Genomic DNA, 19814 nt, shown 5'->3' on the forward strand with positions numbered 1-19814 from the left:
TGGGACACGAGATGTCTAGGAGCAGGGGCAATGGGAGAGCTTATGGGGGCAGAAGAGAATGCAAACACGTAAACAAAACCCAGAAACAGGTCACTAGATTCCCTCTCTGGCGGGTCTGACCAGTGAATCTGATGGAGGACTTGGGAATCTGTTTATTAAAAAACTTTGAGGTAAGTTGGTTGCTCTCTTGGGTTTGGGAACCACATGGGGGTTGGAAGAGGGCGGAACATGGTGCGGTAAAAGGCAGGTGTGAGTTCTGACTCCACTGCTTGTCCCAAGTGACCTCCTTTCTTCACAGATGGTTACTGGCTTACTTGTGTAGACTCTTTTCTCATTTATAGAATTGTGATCATGGTATCAAATGGGATCAGAGTGGGTAAACCATTATTAAATAGCTAATATACATAAGGCATGTAAAACAGTAACTGATAAACACAAGAATGCTATTAAAGCATCAGCTATTTTCATGTAAATTATTGTTATTGTTAACAAGGTCGGGGCACAGAAAAGGGACTGATGAGGACCAAAGACTTACTTGAATTCTTCCTGTCCATTGGTTCTTCCAGAACCCAGCAGTGGGGGGCCAGGACTGCCATTTCTTTCTTTTACTTTCCCCCCATTTTTATTTGGAAATAATTTCAAACTTACAAAAAGCTACGAACATAAAATAATTCAAGTAGCACCTTATAGTCTATACTCAGATTTATCTATCAGACCATTTTACTCCCATTTACTTTATCATTTGTGTTCTTTATCTTTCTTCCTCTCTCTTTAAATATATGGAATATTTGTATGTACATATTTATATACACCTACATACATTTGTATGCATATATTGATATAACTATATTTACACATACTGTATATGTGTGTACACACATTTTCTCCCTGAATAATTTAAAAGTAAGTTATAGGTATCATACATAGCCTTTAACCCTAAATACTACCTCAAACTAAACACAAAACTACTACTAGGTGTACTAAATACTACAATAGGGATAGTCTCTTATACAACCACGGTATACACAACCTCACCAATTTACACTGATACAATATTTTATCTAATATACTGTCCATATTCCAATTTTATCAGTTGATCTAATGATGTCCTTTATAGTATCCCCCCCGGCCCCCATAAGACCCAGTCTAAGGTCAATTATTGCATTTAATTGTCATGTCTCTTTAACTTTCTTTAACCTGGGACATTTCCAAAGCCTTTCTTTGTCTTTTGTAACATTGACATTTTTTAAAACCTTTATTGAGATATAATTGACATATAACATTGTATAAGTTTAAGGTGAACATGTTGATTTAATACACTTATATATTGTAATATGATTTCTATAGTAGCATAAGCTAACACCTCCATCAAGTCACATAATTACCTTTTTTTGTGTGTGTGGCGAGAAAACTTAGATCTACTCTCTTAGCAACTTTCAAGTATATAGTACAATATTATTATTAGGTTGGTGCAAAAGTCATTGCGGGTTTTGCAATTATTTTTTTAACCTTTTAAACCACGATTACTTTTACACCAACCCAATAGCTATAATCACCATGCTGTACATTCGGTCCCCAGAACTTATTCATCTTCTAACAGGAAGTTTGCACTCTTTGACCAACATCTTCCTACTGCCCCCACCCCCACACCCTGGTAATCACCATCCTACTCTCTGTTTCCACAAGTTCAGCTTTTTAAGATTCCACATCGAAATGAGATCATGTAGTATCTGACTTAATTTCTTGATTCTTTAATTTGTGCCCCTTTTGGTCACTGGAGATGCATTCTTCCAACCTCTGCTTAAGAACAAACAGCTTTGCGCGAGTGTGTTATGTCGCAGAAGGGTCCCTGGAGAGGGACGGCGCGAGCAAAGGTGCAGAGGTAGAAACCAGAGAGATGTGGAGCTGTATGTCAAGGGTTGTAGAGCCCATGCTCAGGAACGTGAAGGTCAGGCTGGACAGGTTCCATCCTGAGGCTGAGTGCACGTCATAGCATCTTCCTTTGGGTCTTGAGAAATGCCTCTAGGGTCCAGAGAATATTAAACTTGTGGTTATGTTTGTGCGTACATTATGCTTCTCTCCCTGAAAACGTAAACCATCACTTTATTATTTACTTAGTCCTACTCTGAGGTCTCTGAGCCACCATTTCTTTATAATAATAACTGTAATAATAATGTAAAACAACAGCAATAATGATAATTGCCTGTCTTCTTGGGGCACTGTGAGGATAAAATGAGATAATGAACACAAATTGCTTTGTAATCAAAAAGGTCTATACTGGCTTGTTGCTAAATACCTGTCATGATCACTGCACATGGGCCTCACCCTCTTATGTCGAAGTGAGAGTTATGAGATATCAGTCTTTATTAGGGACAGAGTGTGTAGATACAGCCTTAACATTTTTTCCCCCTCCTTTTTGGGGGAGACAACTAACTTGTAAAGGAAGCCTGACCAGATGTCAGGTGCTTTACATATACCATCTTGTGTAATTAAAAATAAAAACCTTGTTATTATTCATAGTCATTTTTATTACTCTTTTTTCTCAACTATTTAAGAGCAAGCTGATGATATCCCTACACCTCTAAATACTCCAATGGGTCTTTCCCTCCAAAAGGCACTTTCCTAAATAGCCATACATTCTTCCAAATAAAAAAAAAATCAGCATTGATATGTTTCCATCCAATCTATAAACCTTATTCAAATTTGTTTTTTCAAACTGTCTCAACAATGCCATTTTTTCCTTTCTGGTCTAGGGTCCAGCCCAGGATCACACTGTATTTAGTTCTAATATCTCTTTAGTCTCCTTTGGTCTGGAATAGTTACAGGTCCTCAGTATTTTTTCTTGCATGACCTAGAAAGCATAGCAGAGTACTGATTTTTTGTTTTGAAGGCTGACCTTCAATCTGGGTCTGTCTGATGTGTTCTCATGACCAGACTCTGGACATGCATTCTTTGTAGGAATTCCACAGAAACGGTGCTGTGTCCTTGGTGCATCACACCAGGAGGCGCCTGGTGATAACTCCTCCCACCACTGGTGATATTAACCTTGACCACATTGTCAAGTTGGTTTCTGTCACATTTCTCCATCAGAAAGCCACCATTAGTAAGCATCTTTAGGGAGATATTCTGAAATTACGCCAATATCCTGGTCCTCATCAAACGTCTGCTCACCAGCCTTAGCAATTATTATTATTTTTTTTAAAGATTTTATTGGGGAAGGGGAACAGGACTTTATTGGGGCCAAGTCAAGTTGTTGTCCTTTCAGTCTTAGTTGTGGAGGGCGCAGCTCAGCTCCAGGTCCAGTTGCCATTGCTAGTTGCAGGGGGCCAACATCCCTTGTGGGAGTCGAACCAGCAACCTTATGGTTGAAAGGCCGCGCTCCAACCAACTGAGCCATCTGGGAGCTCGCCTTAGCAATTATTGATGAATGTCTCCCTGATGGCTGTCAAGAGGTGATTTTTCTATTTCTATCATTCCATCTGCATTTATTAGTTGTCATTCCAGTGTAAGGAAGAGCTTTCCCTTCTTCCTCACTTATTTATGTATTTGTTTATTTATATCTTTAAGGTTTCATGGATTCTCATTTTATTCAATGGGTTGTGAACCATCACTATCAGTTATTTTAAAGTTGAAATTTCCAAGTTGACTCCTGAGTTCTTTTGACATGTCCTCACTAACCTTTGAGCACTTACTTTCTGACACAACAAGATATTCCAGACTCATCTTGTACTACCCTGTTTCCCTGAAAATAAGATCTAGCCAGACAGTTAGCTCTAATATGTCTTTTGGAGCATAAATTAATATAAGACATGGTATTATATTATATTACTCGGTCTTATATTATATTATATAAGACCAGGTATTATATTATACCAAGTTTTATATTATAGTAAAATAAGACCGAGGCTTATATTAATTTTTGCTCCAAAAGACACATTAGAGCTGATTGTCCGGCTAGGTCTTATTTTTGGGGAAACATTGTAATACTCATTTATTTATTTTTATCTTTAATGTATCATAGATTCTCATTTTATTTAATGCTGGTAACCCATCATGATCGTTATTTAAAGTAAATGTTCCTTTCAACTCCAATCTCACTCCTCTCAAATTCATCCTATACTTTCACCAGATTCATCTTCTAAAATGTTAGCTTAGCTACTGTCATTATCTTTTGATCAAGCTGGCAGCTTTGAAGTGGTAGGAAAAAAATCCAAGCTTCTCACCTGGCATTCAAGATAACTCACCCTCTGTCCTCATCCTCCTCAGCTGTAGAATTTCTCATGATTCCCTCATATGTTTCTCAGTGGATGTCCTGAGCACTTCCCCTCCTCCCATTTTCCCTTCCTCCTTTCTTCCCTCCTTCCCTTCCTTCCTTTTTTTCTTCCTTTTTTATTTCCCTCCTTCCCTTCATGCTTATTTAGAAGCTACAATGTATCAGACACTGAACTAGGCACTGAGAATACAGCAGTGAATGAAACCAAGTTCCTGCTATCTTGTAGCTTGTCATGGAGAGAGACAGAAAGTTATTACATGAACACATATAAATCAGGTGATAATAAATATTGTGAGGAAGAACAAAGCAAGGAGAAAGAGTGGGGTTTTGTGTGAGTGAGGGTGTGTCTGTCTCTTTTCCTGTCTGTGTGCACTGTTTTACATAGGGCACGTCTATGACCTCCATGCCTTTGCTCATGTCATTCCTTCTATTTGACATGCAGTTCCCTGTTGACATTTCAGCCTGAATCTGAAGAAGACTTTTCCCCTCTTCTTGAAATCCTCCTTGATTAAATTAGAGTAATTGTATCAAAGTAATAAAATTATGCTAGACAGCATAAATGGCACACGATTTTGAGATTAAGCGCTAATCTCATCTTCATATTTGTTTTTCCCTCTACTATCTTCTCTCTTCCTGTGCCACATAGGAGATGCCTGATCAGTTTGAATGAAAACATAAAGAACCAGTGAAGATGGACTCAAAAGAGGGAAAAGATAATGGACTTTCAGGAGTTAGTAGGGAGATGCTTGTAGCAACCCTTTCCATAGCCCTCAGTTATAATCACACCCAATTCAAGCTTCTGTAAATTTAAGTACTCTAAAGCCCTTCTGCGAGAGTTTTATTTTCTAAATTTCGAGATGGCAGATAATTGACTGTTTCATATCAGGTTTCAATGTCAACTGCTCTTGACGGTTATTTCTGATTGATATCACTCCCTGGAGAATTCTTGCAACAGATCTTAGGGGAAAAAAAAAATCACCATGTCAGAATTCAATGCTCTTATCCCAAAGCAGGTAAGAAAACAAATAGATGAGCCTATAACTAATCATCCCAACCTCCTCCCTGTTATAAAACATTCCTTTTTTTCTACATCCGGATAAACATAATACCTGCTAAGTTTAAAGTTTAGGTTCGACACTTTCTGCCCTGCACAGAAACCTGAAGTGTTTCCGGAAATTGTTGATGTTCCAACGCTGGCTTTGAAGAGGGCCATCACGAATTGCACCAACGGTGCTGTAGGTGGCGCTGTGTACTCAGTACACGGTGGTCAGCGTGTCGCCAAGATTTCGGTTTAAAGAGATGGCGTCTGGCATCTTTTCAGTTAAACTTGATCTATCTGCTCAGCTTCTGTCGTGCAAGTCTGAGAAACAGATTAGCCAATTTCCGACCCTAAACGGAAGGTCAGCCGTTCTGGGCTCAAATGGAGCATTCACTATAGGCTGGATCATGTCCCGAGCTGGGCTTTGGAATTATGTCCGTAGGCTGTGCAAATGACCCTACGGTGTTTCTTCCGAGCACTTTACCTGGGGAGTCTTTTGTGGGCTTTGTACTTAGACACAAAGGCTACGTTAGAGTCACCCTCTAAGCGTGTGAGGATGGAAGAGTTGGGTTGAATATAACTCATCAGCTTTCTTGTAAGCAGCAAGCTGCTTGGTGTTTTAGCTGACGTAGCTCAATTTCTAAATCCAATATTACCTTTTAAAGTGGGCACCGACTTGAATGAGGCCTTTATTGACCCCACCCTGTCGCCAAGTCTTCGGAAGTCTTTTTTGTTAAAAACCATCATGACCCTTCAGGAGAGCCGTCTCACGATGTTATGGGGGCTCTGTGATTGTGTACTGCAGAACCCCAAAGAGCAGTGTGCCGAGTGTGTCATTTGTCAGCCAAGCTGAAGGACCGCAAATTCCTCAATTAAATGTGGAGGTTTCAGGTTTCATAAAATGAATCCATGTCTTATTTTTACAGAATTTGAACATGTAGAACTGAGAAAATTGTCAAATACCTTAGAACCGTAAGCTAGATGACCCTCTAGTATATTACAATTCTAATTTCCTAAACACATTTACTAATGGCGTGTCTAACTTCAGGTGTCTCTTATATTTTCTTGCATTGCAGGGAATGAGATAACACTTCCCGCTGCATTTCTATAATGAAGCTATTAAAGTTGAATATGATTATTTTAATTTTTTCCTTTTTATTGTTTTCAGATGACTTCTCTTTTTACTTGTGACCAGTAGATGGCTCTGTGGCTTTCCTTGATTTCACACCCATTAGTTTGGTGCTGTTTAATGTAGGAGGTTGATTCACTTTTGCTTTGGCTGGTGGGCAGTTTTAAGCTGTTTTGTTCGGTCCCACAGGTGAAGAGAATGGTGGAGGAAGGTTCTTCCCGCTACCCTCTCCCCTCCCATCAGTATCCCCATCTGCTGCAACTGGATCTTTGAGAGCCTCAGGTTGTGTGTGAGTGTATGTGGAAGGGGCTTGTCCATTGGTGTAGTCAGATGAAGAAGCAGTCAGATACTGACTAAGTCTGGGGCACGTAGGCAGCAGCCAGATGATCAGTAAGGAGTACGCTGGCAGAGGAAAGGATGATTAGCGTGGCTCCTCAGCTCTGGGGGTATAGAGTACTTACTCCAATGGAATGGAGGCAGGGCTACCTCTGAGCATGAACTCACTTCTGTTTATTGAGGACATAGAAGGCAACTACCTCCTCAGCCAACAAGAGAGGCCTCAGAAGCAACCAAACCTAACAAACCAAACCTAACCTTGATTTTGGACTTCTAGCCTCAAGAACTGTGAGACATTTCTGTTGTTTGAGCCACTCAGCCTGTAATAATTTGTTATGGCAGCCTGGGAAGACTAACACACAGGCTGAGGAATTTAAATTTGAGTGTGAGCTCTCTATTCTCTCTCTTCCTGTGCTGCACTGACTTTCAAGGCCATGTGTGCCAGGTGATGTTGCTAAAAGATAGAGGAGGAAGGCCCAACCAAAATGATCTTGTGCCAAATCACTGGTGTTTCTGATTCAATTTTTGCTGTAGGATAACCTAACATTAACTAGACAGGATAATTCAACCTGGACCTTACCTTTTGAAAAATAAAAGCTAAGCATCTAACCCTTTGGTTCTGCAGTTCCATGGGATGATCCTCCTTGAGGGTATGGATACCTCATGTCTGGATGCATGAATGGGGCTGACTCACAGGGTTACTAGGACAATGGAGGTGAAAAGAATTGGTTAATACATCAAAATATTATACTGCTGAAATTATGTAGAGCCCCAAGGAGCCTAAGCAGTTTCCTGTTAGTGTTCAGTTGTGCCCTCCAGGTCTGAGGTGGGGGTCAAAGGCAAGGAGGGACTCTCGCTTTTTTCTCTTTAATCAAAGCAACTCTATTTGTAATCTGTTTAGGGTTCTCTGTGGAATTTAATTTAAATGAGGAGTTCTTTGCTAAGATATTTTAAAAATTAATGTGATAGTTTCACAGTCAAAGAAATACAGATTTGTTGAATATAGCTTGATTCTGTATTAGTGGGTTCAAGATCATAGACCTCAGTTCAGCTCAGTTCCTTGATCCTCTAGCTGACTTTAAAAAAATCTCTGACTCAAGGAAATAGATTTGTGCAAAGTACAGTATTTACTTATTGTGGGGTTTCATATATTAATTTATGTTTAAAGAAGGTATTTAGGGAAGACACCAATGGCATGCAGTGCTGTAGCAGTGATACTAAAACCATGGCCTGAAGTGGCATATATGTGTTTTACAGGCTGATGCTCCCCATCCTGTGTTCACATCAGACATTACTAATTGATCAGAGAACTCATTCCTACAGAGTCCAGATGTAGACCTACAATTTTTTTCAATACAGTGCTCTAGGCAACCTCTTCCAACTAATTGGGGTTACATAAATAAAATGAAGCCTCTTTTATCATCTTTATGCATGATCAGTAATGAGTGGGGTCATTTATCTATCTTTGGATGCTGGGTTTTAGGGCTGTGGTAAAGTTGGTAACTCAGTGGTCAGTTCTTCTGGAAGCCCACAATAGCCATGCTGACCACGTTTTTTTAGACTTAACTGAGGGATGTGTTTCATATAAGGTTCTAGTGAGGTTGAATGTTTGAAATGAATCTGGATCAGTCATGATTCTGGCTGGTAACCCAAAATGATGAAACTGCGGAGAATTTACTAAAGGGGCTATTGACAGAGGTCAGCGTAGGGTCAAGGGAACCAGAAAGGGATGATAAAGCATCCAGATACTAGCAAAAGTGGGAAGCCATTCTCATCCTTCGGCCAGAATGGGCAAGCAGAGGGGACAGCGTTATGGGATCCTGGGAAGAGCTGGAGACCTGGAAGAGGGGCCCCTCTACAGAAACTGTGGCCTTAGGCTGAGGAACACAGCTGAGGCAGATGAGGCAGGGAGGAGGGGTGCACAAACAGTCTGATTTCTTGTTTCTGTTTGTTCTTTTGGTGCCTTCCAGTGTTTGGACCCTACTTACTAAACAGCTCCTTCAGTAAATTCTCTGCAGTTTAATGAGGAAGCCAGAGGGTGAGGAGCTCTGGTGATACAGGCCATGGAGGTCAGCCTCCAGGGTACAGAGAAGGGAAGAGAAGGGATCTGGTGGGAGGGATGGCATGGTCGCAGGGACTTGATCTGACATGTTCATTGTTGTATCTCCAACATCTGGAAAAGTGCTGGACTTATAGTCAGTACTTAACACAAGTCTGTGGAATGAATAAATAACACAACTAGACACATGACCTTTATAACAAAACCTCTTACTCAGAATTTAGGAATTATTGAGGAGTCTTAAATAAGTGTCAGACATGGACTCTGCCCACTGGGTGGTTGACTTAGCATGTGACTAAAACAATATGTTTAATTTGGTTCTACTCACTTCTAAAGAGTTGGTTGGAGGCTCCTGTGAGGTTATGTCTTTTACAAAGAACTTCCATTTCAGTTATCTATTGCCATATAATAAATCACCCCAAAACTTAGTGACTTAAAACAACCATTTTATTTTGTACACAGTTTCGTGGGGCAGGTATTTGGGAAGGACTTGGCTGAGTGTTAGGTGGATGGCTGGGGGCTGGGAGGATCCATTTCCAAGATGGCTGCTTCTCTCTCATGCCTGCTGCCTTGGGGGCTCCTGGGCCTCTCTTTTGCTACTGGGCTTCATCTTCTAGGGTCTCTCAACCTGTCTTGGGATTCTCACAGTATGTTGGTCTCAGGCAGGTAGCACTTTTTAGTGGTGGCTAGTCCTTTAAAGGCAAGAAGAAGAAGTTGCCAGGAAAGGTAAGGGCTGTGCTTAGACTGGGCACAATCACTTCTGCTGTATTTTATTGGTCAAAGCAACCACAGAGCCAGATTCCAGGTGGGGACACCGTATGATGGGGGAGTGACAAGTGCACACTGCAGAAGAGTAGATAGGATGGAAAATATTGTTGCTACCAAGTTTGGAAAATAGAGTCTATCACAACTCATTCATATACTTTTCTATTCAGCTTGTCAGATGGCTCCAGTTCTTTCTCAAGCCCCTCTCTTGATTTTAGCTACAATTTGTTAAGCATGTGGTGTGTGCTAGGCACTGTACTAAGTGTTTGACATGCATTATCCCCATTTATTGCTCACAATAAACCATGGAGTATATTCTCTGATTCCTGTTTCATAGTTGAGGAAGATGAAGTATGAGATCAGACAATTAAGTTCGCGAACTCATCCTAGAAAAATGCTACATCCCTCATTGCTGAATATCACTATGGTCACCTTCGAAGTTCTCCCCTTGGGAAGCTATGCACCGGATGCCAGCATTTAGTCTGCCCTTCAAAGCCATTTTGGAACTCTTTTTCTGGAATGGTCATCAGAGCTGTCATCATATTACCCTTGATGTCCTGAAAGTCATCCAAATGTCTTCCTTTCAATATTTCCTTTATCTTCAGGTAAAGAAAGAAGTAATTGTGGACCAGATAAGTGAGGGAGGGTGTTCTAATACAGTTTTTTGTTTACTGGCTGAAAACTCCCTCACACACAGTGCTGTTTGAGCTGGTGCATTGTCGTGATGCAAGAGCCATGAATTGTTGGCAAAAAGTTCAGGTCGTCTAACTTTTTCACGCAGCTTTTTCAGCACTTCCAAATAGTAAACTTGGTTAACTGTCCAGTTGGAACAAACTCACATCATAATGAATAATCCCTTTGTTATCAAAAAAAGGTTAGCAACATAATTGCAACAAGTTCGTGAACTTAATTGTCAGAACTTTGTATGCAGAGAACACTCAGGTAGTAACTCTAACTGGCCTTATTTCAGAAAGGATTCATAATGCTTAAAAACACAAATAATACCATAAAATAGAAAAAAAATAAGTAGGTTAGGAAGTTGGAGCTGAGAGATAGGTAGGATGAAGTGGGGTTGGAGGTTAGTGCACACGGGGTCTGCCCTCAGGTTCTGGAACTTGCCGGGGGTAGGCCACACATTTGGCGTTGATTCGTCTAGTGGCCAATGCAACGAGACAAACATGAGCAATTCATATAAGAGAGAGGAACTGATGTCACTATTTCTATTCCTGATGACAAGTTTGGAAAATGTTCCTCTTATGGGTCCTCAAAAATATAATATGCTTCATCTTCATCAACCCCCATTGTTTGGTTTCATAGGACTGGTTTAAAATGCTTCAACATATGCTGAGGGTTGGAGCAGCCCCAAATCCAACATATATGAGTTGTCAGGAAGTAATGCCCTTTAGTAAAGCCATCGTGCCCACCGCCCCACCCCCAACCACTCAGAGAATGTAAGCCTTGGAAAGTTCTGTGAAGGTCTCTCAAATCTTGAAGGGCTGGAGGATCCAGGAGGTGGGGTAACAGAGGACCACTGCAAGAAGAACTCCAAGGGGAGAAGCTTTCCAATCTCTGCCCAAGGGAGGTGGGATTTTTCTCTCATGATTACTCCTGCAGGTGATTTTAAACCAAGTCATAAAATCAATAAAAATGTGGGAAGAAAGAAGAGAAAACTTAAGTTAAAATAATAAAAGCAGGATAGAAGGCTAAGAGAATATTAAAATGAAAATATTGAGATTTGGTAAGAGAAATTTGAAAGAAAAAGAGTTGAATAAATATTACAATAGAATAAAAGCCCAATACAGGTAAAAGCCTGACTTAAAATAATTGTGAGAGATAAGTAAGTTTTAAGATAAAGGAAATAGAAGAACGGAATTATTGAAAGTGAGAGGAGTTAAAAAATAATAAAGCTAAAAGCATATTAAAGTTAAAGCACGGTATGAATAAAATAAAAAATAAAAATTAAGAACAAAAAGTAATTTCAAGATAAATAAATAAGATTTAAGATAAAAGAGACAATAATAAATCAACAAGATAAAAGGTTAAACACATCAAAGTAAAAGAGATAAAAGATTAAAAGGATAACAGACTAAAACCTATAAAAAATGTTTAAAACATAAAAGTAGATGGGTTTGAAGCTTAAGTACAAGATTAAGGAATTAAGAATGCTCTTTTGAGTGCTAATACTTTAACAAAGAGGATTAAGAGAAAAATAGTTTAAAAAGCAAAAAAAAAATGCTTGAACTGAAAGGGACAGATAATAAAGAGTAAAGGAAAGGAAAATTTAAATTAGCATAAATTAAGACAAAATTGTCAGCAATAATAACAAAGAAAAAAAGCTATAACAGAACTTCAGGTGTACAGCACAATGGTCAGGCATCTATACAGTCTATGAAGTGGTCTCCCTAATAAGACACGTACCTATCTGACACCCTACAAAATCCATACACCTGAAACTAATCAAAGAAAAAGAAAGCTATAACTCTATGTAATAAACCCAGAATGTTTCCCTGATAATACCCAACAACCAGAAAAACAACTCTATTACAGATTCCCAGGGTGGGCCTGGGTCCCTGCACTGGAGAATTCCCTGTGGTAGCAGGAGCATTTATGGCAAAGGCAGGGCAGGTATGAGATGCCTTTTTGCTCAGAAGCCTGTACTCTCTGCCTTCAACAGTTTTTTTTTAATTTTAATTTTTTTTCAGTTACTGTTAACATTCAATATTATATTAATTTCAGCATAGTGGTTAGACATTTATGTAACTTACAAAGCGATCCCCCTGATAAGTCTAGTACCCACCTGGCACCGTACACAGTTGTCACAATATTATGGCTATATTTTCTATGCTGTTCTTTATATCCTCATGACTAATTTTGTAACTACAAATTTATATTTCTTAATCCCTTCACCTTTTTTGCCCAGTCCCCCAAACCTCTCCCATCTAGCAACCATCAGTTTGTTCTCTGTTTCTATGAGTCTGTTTCTGTTTTGTTTATTTATTTTGATTTTTCCAGCGCTTTCTTTTGTAGCAATGACATGGCGGTTGCTCTATAACTCAACCAGCTGAGGTTGGGGTGGGGCACAAGCAGTGGCCAGCCCAAACTATGCAAACATCTTGGGCAAAAAACACATGAAGACATAATTCCATAGGTGGTGGGGTGGGGAGAGATGGAAGTGGATGACAAGAAGAATTCAAAGTAGCTCTGCTTAGACATACAAATGACCAACAGACACATGAAAAGGTGCTCAACATCGCTAATCATCAGGGAAATGTAGATCAAAACTGCAATGAGATATCACCTCACACCAGTTAGAATGGCTATCATAAAAACAAACAAAAAACAAACAAGTGTTGGTGAGGATATGGAGAAATGGGAACTCTTGTGCACTTTGGTGGGAATATAAATTGGTGCAGCCATTATGGAAAACAGTATGGAAGTTACGCAAAAAATTAAAAATAGAACTACCCAAGGGAGGTGGAATTTTGATCCAGCAATTCCACTTCTGGGTATTTATCCAAAGGAAATGAAAACACTATGTTGAAGAGATACCTGTACCCCCTTGTTCACTGGAACATTATTTACAGTAGCCAAGACATGGAAACAACCTTTGCCCATCGACGGATGAATATATAAAGCAAATGTGAGATATATGTATATACATAAATATATATTACAAATAAATATTTATATACATGTAAATATTCTTTAGCCATAAAAAAGAAATCCTGTCATTTGTGACAACATGGATGGACCTTGAGGGCATTATGCTAAGTGAAATAACTCAGAGAGAGAAAGATAAATACTGTATGATCTCACTTATATGTGAAATCCAGAAAAACCAAACTCATAGATACAGAGGACAGATTGGTGGTGGCCAGAGGTGGGGGTTGGGGGATGGGGGGAATGGGTGGAGGTGGTCCAAAGGTACAAACTTCTAGTTATACAATAATAAGTTCTGGGGATGTAATGTGCAGCATGGTGACTAAAATTAACAGTATATTTGAAAGTTGCTAACAGAGTAGATCTTAAAAGTTCTTGTCACAAGAAAAGAATTCTATATTAGGTGAGGAATATTAAGTAAACTCGTGGCAATCATTTTGCAATACATACATTTATCACACTATCATGTTGTACACCAAAAACTAATATAATGTTACACGTCTATCAACATGTAACAATCAATCTCAATAAAGCTGGAATTTTTTTTTTTTTTAAAGTAGCTCTACTCAGTGAAATAGGAGTTGAAGTCATCTTCTGAGAGTGAGAGGGTGGAACCAAGGATGAGTAGAGTAAAAATGTTTGGGTACAGCTGAGGGGTGAGAAGAGCCCTGCAACTCAATACTTCACCCCTCCTCAGGGTCCAGCGATGGTTGGACAGTCTGACTTTGCCTCATGTTGCCTGGTGACATCACACTTCCGTACTGACTCTCTTATGATGTGGGGTCACCCAGGTGTGTGGTAGGCAGGTGGGTGGAAGGTCAAAAGCAGCCAAATCCTGGGGTATTAGTAGAAGCAGTGTTAAGTGGTTGAGCTTAAGGACTAGCCAGGCCGGAGGTGACTGGTTGAGTAGAGAATAGGACTGAAAGTGTGCATGAGGGCAAAGAGTAGGCTCAGTAAGAGAGGGGACTGGACCACTGGGGAGAAAGGTAGCAGACAGATGGGACACTCAGAGCAACAGCACTTACTTTGGTATTTTGGAGGTAAAACAGGCTCATGTTCACACTGTGCATGAGGGTATTTGAAGGACAGGGGGAAGGCCACTGGGTGTTTAAATGCCGTGGATTATATTCACATCTCTGAGGATGATGGAAGAGAATATTGGTGACAAGGATGGGAACAAGGTTGGAAAGTCCCTGAGGAAGGCAGGGAAGAGTTCTGAAAGCCAGTATTCAGCAGTGATGGGAAAAGGGGAGAAGGAGGGATAATTGATTCAAGAGGATATGAGTGGAGTTGGTGAAGTGAACTAAGGGAGGAGGAATATGTGGGTCCTAAAATTGGAGTGAATTGGAGAAGCAGTGATCTTTCTTGGAGAGGATGGTGAAGGAGCAGAATATGTTTCAAGGAGAGGGAGTAGAAGGGGGAAAGATGTGGAGGATGAGAGACAGATGGAGTCCTCAAAGAATTTCTTTTCTGATCTGAACATGGTGGAAAAGAAGAGAAGGCTTGATTCAGCCTGGGGCGGGGGGTGAGTAGAGCTGGATAGGGCTGAAAGGAGACTGAAAGGGAAATGTACACAGTTACCGTGTTTCCCCAACAATAAGACCTAGCCAGACCATCAGCTCTACTGCGTCTTTTGGAGCAAAAATTAATATAAGACCCGATATTATGTTTATATTATATTATATTATGTTATATTATGTTATATTATGTTATATTATGTTATATTATGTTATATTATGTTATACTATGTTATATTATGTTATATTATGTTATATTATGTTATATTATGCTATATTATGTTATATTATGTTATATTATGTTATATTACATTACATTATATTATATTACAATACATTACATTACATTACATTACATTACATTACATTATATTATATTATATTATATTATATTATATTATATTATACTCAGTCTTATATTAAGACTGGGTCTTATATTAAGTTTTGCTCCTAAAGATGCATTAGAGCTGATGGTCCAGCTAGGTCTTATTCTCGGGGAAACACGGTATTTGGTTGTGGGTTGCTGAGGCAAAGAGAGGCAGGCCTGGATAGTACTGGGGGAAGGAGAATGATGTGGCGAGTATTGAGAGGAGTTTATTTGCCATTGGACAAGTTAGTGTAGTTTATTCCATTCCAAGATTTTCACACGGATATGAAGGATTCTACATGCACTGGTAATACAAGAGCAGGGCATTTATTGCTATTTTTTTATGGGGTGTGTGCTACCAGTAGAGGCGGGGAGGTGGGACATTTAACATCCACTCCCAAATTTGGATGGATCAGAACTACAGTTACAATCAAAGATGAACAGTGGCATTTTAGGATTCAAGAGTAATTGGGAAGAATATTGGTTTGGGACTCAGGGCACCAAAGAGGTTATTACAGATAGTTGGATTGCTAATACTGCTGCTAAAGTACCTTTGATTCCTGGCATATTAGACAATAGACATAAAATATTCCTGTGTGCTTGAAAAAATTTTCTGGGGCAATAGCTGCTGGCAACTCTCCTGTAGGTAATTACAACACAAATTCTCACACATCTGCTTAGTAGATGGCCTTATCAGTGATGCTTAACGATGATGATTTGTTTCTGGTTGGAGGTGTTAAATTGTCAGCTATCAAAAATTTTATGTGTGAGACTGCTGGGAATGATGAGATTGTAAGAGTTTTTTCAAAGTATACCCTCCACAGGAATATTTCAGTGTCCTGCGCATCATCCAGCATCTGTTTTTGTGAGGGAGAAAGAATCTGGACCATCAATTTGAATACCAATTAAATGGTTTAAAAATGTCCTGATAAACGCATGGATCCTAGATAATCTGGTGCCAACAAACAAGCCTTTGGCTAACAGCGCCTGGCACAGAGTTAGTTCTTAATAACTATTAGCTAGCTATCATTGGTTCAGCCACACTAACACCAACATTCGTTGACAACTTTGAGCCAGGCACTGTAACAAACGTATTTCATATATTCAAGAGGGTTCCTTGCCATAAAATAAAAATAATATGGAAGACCTGGAGATACATCCTTAGGTATTACATATAAAGATTAAAAGAAAAAGTTAATTAAGTGCTGAGTGAAATGATACTAACTTGCCTGAGAAAACATATACATCTTGGAGCTTGTTGAGGGGAAAAATAAAAAGAGAGAGATAACTCATAGAATTTAGAGGAATACAAAGGTTATGAATGTGGCGCATACTATGGGAAATAAATTGTAGGTTCTGAGATAATCCTCTACTTGATGGGATCTTAGGCTCATTAGTCCTTGGAAGTTCCTGGGGACCAATCTCAAACATTTCCATATTAACTCTTTGGTCTTTGAAAGAAGAACAGATAGATGATCATCTGAGAAGAGAAATTATTTAAAGTCTGTCCATTATGACCCTAAACTTTAATATCACCACCTTAAACACATGACATGAATTTTGCTTTCTGAGACAGTCAAGAGAATGAATAATTATAACAAAAATATAATTATAAAATATTAATATATTATAATTAAAGCTCCAGTGTTTTAACCACATGTGACAAGCACCTTAGATACTGTATCTAATTTAAAACTCACAACAAATTGCCAAAGAGTTATTTCTTTCCCACATTTTACCAGGAACAAACTGAGACTCAGTAAGTTAAGTAATTTATCCGTTTAGTCACACTTAAGCTAAATGGTATGGTGCTGATTGTGTGTGTATATGTGTACACACACACAAACACACACAGAGGGTACCAACAAAATGTATACACATTTTAAGATAAAATCTCTTAAAGTGTGTATACATTGTTTTGGCACCCCCCAGTATATATAATTTAAAAAATAGAACCAGCTTCTTTAGAAAACAGCTTCCATTTCAGAATATTCATTAATAACGAGATTCCACATTTAGAATTATGTTGTCCGTGTCATTTTATAAGAGGCTTGACACTTCACAGCACAAATCTTGCGTTTATTGGTAGCCTGGCCTCTGCTATTGCATGGTCCTACAAAGAATTGAGTCACTCAGTGCTTCAGCTTCATTATCAATAAAATTAAAATTATACACACACGTGCACACACACGCACACACAAAAGCCTTTGGCTACTGTGGGAATGGATATACACCTACAGAGGTGACCAATTGATCAGGTTTCCAGGGTGCCCTGGGGGTATATGAACATAGGGCAAATGACCTCTTTTGACCTTGGGCCTCTAAGGGAGAGGTTATGAGAATTCTTCTTGGAAAGGAGTTGAATGGAGACCTTTGAAAAATGTTGGATTAGAATCATCTTTTTTTATTTTAGTAGGTGAGGAAAGGTTAAGTATTGTGCCAAAAGTCATAGAATTAGTTCCTGTTGAAGGCAACACTTGAACTCAGGTCTCTTTTCTGATATTTAAAGGGCCATTTCTTTCTTTCTTTTTTTAGGAATTTTAGTCTGCATTCAAAAAATTGAGAAAAGTTGTCGTTTGTATGTGTGTGTGTGTGTGTGTGTGTGTGTGTGTGTGTCTGCTCATTCCAAATGCGGGTGTGCTTTTCTGCAGTATTACTCTATTAGGATGAAGCAGAGATTATCAGGGAATATTACAAAGTAGAATCAACCCCACAGAAACAAAAGCCCACCTCCTCTGGAGTAGGTCCTGCTGGTGTACTACCTGAGTGGGAACTACTGTTTATGCAGCAAGAGAGAGAAGAGGTCATCCTCAGGCCTGGAGATACATTGCAAGGTATTACATATAAAGATTAAGAGAAAAAAATAATTATTAAGTGAAATATTAAGTGAAATATTAATGAAATGATATTAACTTGCCTGAGAAAACATATGCATTCTGACCCGAATGCTTCTGTTGTACCAAGTCCAGTGGCACTGGGGTAGCCAGCCTCTAAGTTGGTTCCCAGTGATCTCCAACTCCTGGCATTCAGGCCCTTGGGCAATCCCCTGCCCTTAGGATGGGCTGGATCTAGTGACTTGCTTCTAACTAATAGAACATGGCAAGGGAGATGGGGTATCACTTCTGTGATCAGGTACAAAAAGACTGGCTTCTGTCCTACTCCCGCTTTCTTGCTCTGTTGTTTGCTCACTCTGAGGGAAGCCAGCTGCCCTGTGAAGAGGCTCGCTCAGATGGTAAATTGCAGAGGGAGGCCTCCAGTCAATAGTCATTGAGGAACTGTGGCCCTTGGTCCAACGGCACTCAAGGAGCTGAATCCTGCTGCCATCCATGTGAAGGAGCCTGGCAGTGGTCCTTCTCCAGCTGAGCCTTGAGATGACTGTACCCTGTGGGAGACTGAGCCAGGGGACCCAGCTAAGACACCTCAGGATTTCTGACCCACAGAAACTGTAAGAAAGTAAGTGTGTATTTTTTTAAACTGATGAATAATTGGGGAAGTCGTTATGCAGCAATAGATAGCTAATGCAGACACACTTACTCACCTTCATGAAAGAGTGGTTGTCGGAAGGATGTAGTAGCGTGCAGTGTTCCATCTTGCCTCCCCGCGTTAGTGTTTTTAGAACTATTAGCTACTGCCTAGTGCAATGATATGCTTTGCCACAGGTGTGAATTAATCTTTGGACAGGTTTACTGTTTGACAGTTAGCACTCATGAGATTCTGATAGTCAACAACCTTCATGGCATCAGCCATGGCCTTGTGTCGCTTGAGTTCTGAGGTGATAAAATGTTTACAGACAAGCACCTGAAGCACATCAAGAATAATGATTTTTATCCAATGCTTCCGACATTGACAGGTTACCTTCACCATCAAGCATGGACTACTTATTTTGCAACTTGCAGTTAAGGGTGGGAGCACATATAAATTCTATGAATTTCCACATGGTTCTGGGCACTCACCCTCCCCTGCTTTTTGAGATCTATTCACTTAAACATTTGGAAGCGGTTTATCTCTTGCCTTTGTTCAGTCATGAGAAGTGGAGGTTTAGTCAGGGATGACGCATTGGGACATTCAATCTTGGTAGCCAGGGTTATCCTTAGTAATGTCCATGCCCAAGGATTGTTTCTGATATTAGGTCTATGGAAATATACAAGTTGCAACCATAACGTGTTAATTGTTCAAAAGAGTTGGGAATTATGTAACCAGAGAGATGTCAAAGATTTTGCCTTCTTTGAGTCTATCTGCTAAACAAACATGAGACATCGAGGGAGGGGATAGTAAAAATAGCAAAGATTTGGGAGTTCGATGGGTCTGAGTTCAAATTTTAGCCTCATCACTTTACTAGCATGTGAGCTGGGGCACATCACTTAGTGTCTTGGGCCTCAGTTTCATCATCTATAAAATGGGGATAATAATACCTAACTTGAAGGATTGTTATGATTTATTTAATAAGGTGAAACATATAAAATGCCTAATCTCTATATGCTACTCCAAAAAGAGTACTCTTAATATTACCTATTGAAGTTCTGCTATAAGTCTCCTAAGTTACCTAATGGTTTCTGACAAAGACTCACAACACAGAACTCGGGTTCTCCAGATGTTGATAGGCTAAAAGGGAAATAAATAAAACCACCATGACCCAGGGGTGCTTGCTCTGCGGGAGGATGCATCTTCA

This window comes from Rhinolophus hipposideros (assembly GCF_964194185.1).
Source record: "Rhinolophus hipposideros genome assembly, chromosome: 5".
NCBI lineage: Eukaryota > Metazoa > Chordata > Mammalia > Chiroptera > Rhinolophidae > Rhinolophus > Rhinolophus hipposideros.